Genomic DNA, 4,615 nt, shown 5'->3' on the forward strand with positions numbered 1-4,615 from the left:
TACCGATTTCTCCAACCTACATCTCTCTCCTGGGACACCACAGTCCTGAGCCTAATTCTCAGCCTCAGCTCTTGCGGCTCAGAAACTTGGTTTACCAGCACATTCAGAGCGGCAGCACATTTCCTCTTGGGGAAAAACTAAGTTATAATTGTCACATAGTAAAGACGCCAAAGGTTAGGGTCTACTTTCATTGCATTGATGTTACTGGTGGTATTGTTAGCATATTCATCGTGAAATTTTTTGGGTATTTTTGGGTGTTTTTCTTTTTTATTATAGTTGCTTTACACTGCTGTGTCAGTTTCTGCTGTACAGTAAAGTGAATCAGCCATACTTATACATATATCCGCTCTTTTTTGGATCTCCTTCCCATCTAGGTCACCACAGAGCACCGAATAGAGTTCCTTGTGCTATACAGTAGGTTCTCATTAGTTATCTATTTTATACGTAGTATCAATAGTGTGTATATGTCAATCCCAATCTCCCAATTCATCCCACCCATCATGAATAAAAATTGGCAACTAAAATGCCAATTTTTTAATGTGTGAGCGATTTTTAAAACAGTGAATTAAAACCCATTCTGAAAGGGGGGAGACCAAAAGGGAAACGGCTCATCAGGCCTGATCGCAATAACAGACAAAAGTGGAAGAACAAGGTCTCGTTACTCCGTCTTCTTTAGGGGGAAAGATTGTATAAAATGGTACCACCTCAGTAGATAGCCTGTTTTTGAGTTTCAACTCAAAGGAAGAATCAAGGTAAAAATCAAGGTCAACGAAATGTCACCCCAAGGTGGTTGAATCTTCTTTACTCATTTTAGCTCCTCTTAAGGCCAGTCTCAACATGGCCCCATACAACCCCACTGACTTGAGAAAGTAGGTCGGTTTGATGAACATTTCCCGCAGAGACAGAGGAGGCAACTGTCTTGTGTATCAGAAAGGAAAGCTCCCCTTTCGAGTCTCTTGCCTCAAAATCTTCCTCTCTCCTCAGCAGCTGAATTCCCTCTCTCTCCTTACGACATTCACCCTTGAGCATCTCTTCCCATGGGAAGATCATCACTGTCTTGCTTTCTTCCCCTTGTAAAATTTTCGTAGACAACTAACATGCATGCAGCTTTATGGACAGAGTTCTGCTTTATTCTGCTTTACACATAAATATTACGACTTCTGTGACTTCACTCTCAGGCTAGGTAAGCTCTGCTTCTGAAAGTTCCTCCCTTCAAGCTCCATATTTGGAGTGGGTTCTGTTGCAGACATCAACCCTGGTCTTTTTTTTTTTTTTTTAGGTTCTCTGTAGTCATCTATTTTATACACAGTAGTGTATATATGTCAATCCCAATCTCCCAATTCATCCCATCCCTCCCTGCCCACTTTGGTAACCATAAGTTTGTTCTCTACATCTGTGACTCTATTTCTGCTTTGCAAATAAGTCCACCTGTACCATTTTTCTAGAATTCACATATAAGCGATATTATACGATACTTGTTTTTCTCTTTCTGACTTATTTCACTCTGTATGACAATCTCTAGGTCCATCCACATCTCTGCAAATGGCACTATTTCGTTCAACCCTGATCTTTTGAACTAATCTCTTTCCCTGGGTATCATTTCCAAGGAAACAAATACAAGAGCTGCAGCAACTGCTCTGATTAACTGTAAAGTCCTCTGGTGTCTTTTTTCCCACCATTTTCAGCACTTGGTGATTTGAAAGTTGGAGTTCAACTTCCTGCCCTGATAGCCATAGGCAGTGAGAGAAGTGTTGAGTAAAAGCACAGGCTTGGGGCTTCCCTGGTGGCGCAGTGGTTGAGAGTCTGCCTGCTAATGCAGGGGACACGGGTTCAAGCCCTGGTCTGGGAGGATCCCACATGCGGCGGAGCAACTAGGCCCGTGAGCCACAACTACTGAGCCTGCGCGTCTGGAGCCTGTGCTCCGCAACAAGAGAGGCCGCGATAGTGAGAGGCCCGCGCACCGCAATGAAGAGTGGCCCCCGCTTGCCACAACTGGAGAAAGCCCTCGCACAGAAACGAGGACCCAACACAGCCAAAAATAAATAAATAAATAAATGTGAGCAGATTTGGTATATAAAAAAAAAAAAGCACAGGCTTGTTACTAGCTCTTAGGTGGATAACCTACCCTCTCCAAGCCCCAATTTCCTAATCTGCAATGTTGGGGAAATAATAGTACCTTCCTCCTAGAGTTACTGTGAAGGTTAAATGTGATAAAGCAAATAGAGCACTTATGATGCTTACCAGCTCATAACCAGCCCTCAATAAGTGTAAGTTATTATTATTTCTCTCCTACCAAATTCTGCTTCATCGTAATAATATTTTTATTAAAACTATTGCAAAAATACATACATCTTTTACCTACAGCACACACGTGCACGCACACACACACACACACACACTGAACATTATTCAATCATAATACCTAATAAATTGCAAAGGAAAGTGTCTCATACCACATCAAAGTCTTTAGATAAAGGAAAATACCTAATAATCTGTGCTTTAAAATGATGCATTTATGCCATGCTCTTGAAGTAGCTGGGTTCAGTTCTTGGTAGCAGAACCAACTCAACCAGGGGCGGGAGAGAGTCTAGCCCTTAACAGTGTACACAGTGCTTTTAAGTGCCTGACAGGCTCTTTTAATCCACTCTGCAGCACTGCGAGGTGACATTATTACCCCAACTTTGCAGATGTAGAAACTGAGGCCTGTAATCTTCTGACCAGATGTCTTCTGATTTCCAAATGCTTTTGCTACGTGACCCAAGGGAGAATTAGGCCCCATTTCATTGTACCTAGTTTAGTAACGAAAATAGATGATTAGCTCTAATATCAAGAACAGTTTTGTTAATCATTTGACAGTTATTAAGCAACCCCTGGGTGTGGTGAGAGAGGAAAAGGCTAAAGAAAAATAGATCTTTGCCCTTTAAGAGCTTCATCTGTAATAAAGGGACATACCTATGAGCAGCAAAAATACTCAGGGACGCTTACAAAGCAACATAGTTTCTCATGAATTGTAAGCTGCATGCTACCTCATACTTTAATATCTCTGGATGCTGTAAAATCAATTGAACATCACAGTTTACTTGTTAGCAGTTGTTTTCTATCTTAATAGCACATAAAATAGCATGCCTCTTATAATCAATAGCCTCTTATATAAGAGCCAAGAAAATATAAAATAATTAAATGGCCATTTCTTTAATAGCAATCAACAAATATTTGCCAAAAGGTAAATCATTTTATCCGTAGGTAATAAAGTTAATATCTGTTACGACAAAACTGGAGGTCATCAGGAACACCATTATTGATTCCTACTGTCTGGCTCAGGTTCAAGGTCTTCTTTCCCAAGAGGCAGGCACAGCAAGAGGTTCCTCAGCGTTGGGTCAGAGCAGCCTGCACAAATCAGGCTAACAATTAGTTTAATAAATTCAGATGACAGTGTAACCAGTGGGGAACTGTGCAAGAAGAACCCTCATGTGGACAGAACCTTTGAATAAACAAAATGGTACCATGAGTTCAGGCAGAAAGAGCACATTGTTCCTGGAAACACAGTGAAAGTTGTATTTTCAGAGAAGTCGAATTTCAGGGGGTGAGTTAGAAGGGGAGGACGTCCTGATGGAGGCGTCAGCGTGGCACAGTGGCAGAATTCAGAGGGTGTATGGAGATCTGTGAAAGTCTGGGTGACAGGGGTGCAACAAAAGCATGATGGACACTGAACCACAGTCACAGATTCAAATCCTGACCAAACCTCACACTGGTTTTTGACCTTGGGAAAGTCACTTTATTCTTTTAAAGTCACTTTACTGGGAAAGTCATAATTATTTTGAGTTTCGGTTCCTCCTTTGTAAAATGACTATAAAACACATTTAGTGCTGTGAGGAGGAGAGGGAATATTTGTAAAGTATTTGGCGGGGAGAGCAGACACTCAATAAATGGTAATAAAATTGGTTAGAAGGTTTTGAACGGAAGAAGTGAATGAGCAAAGCTGTGATTTGGGAAATTAACGTAGAATCTGTGATTAAAACGGGCTGGAGAAAGAAAGTGCTAAGTAGAAAACTAGTTAAGATGCTTTTTCAATCGTCTGGATGAGAGGTGGCAGGGGCGGAGGGCAAAATAGGACATCTGTCGGTGGAGATCCAGCAGCCAGGGGTCCCTAAGGGCGGAGGCTACAAAGACTGTGAACCTGATATAGCACCTGCCTGGGGACAGGGCCTGAGGGTGGAGGCCCGGCAAAGCACGCGAGGAATCCGAAAGTTCTGCAGTTTAGCGCCCAGGTACCTGAGAGAGGACACGGCGCGGGACAGTCTGGGAGGGTGGGGAGCGGGGTGTTCACCACCGCTGCCTAAATCCCACACCGGGGCGCATCTGTTTCAGGCCCCCAGGGAAGAGGTCAGAGCCAGTACAGGAGGCAGGGCGAGCAGAAGACGACCTGCTTACCCACCGCCCCGCGCCCCTGGCGGGCGGCCGGCAGGTGTCAGAGCGCGACCCCTGCTCCGCCCCTCCCGCCGAGTCCCACCTCCCCGAGCGCGTTCCGAGGGGCGGAGCCCGAGGCGCCCCGCCCACCCCCCGCTCGCCTCGCCCATTCGTCACGCTACGCCCTCCCCGCTCGCCACGCCCCTCC

The sequence above is a fragment of the Balaenoptera acutorostrata genome, chromosome 11 (genome assembly GCF_949987535.1).
Source record: "Balaenoptera acutorostrata chromosome 11, mBalAcu1.1, whole genome shotgun sequence".
Lineage (NCBI taxonomy): Eukaryota > Metazoa > Chordata > Mammalia > Artiodactyla > Balaenopteridae > Balaenoptera > Balaenoptera acutorostrata.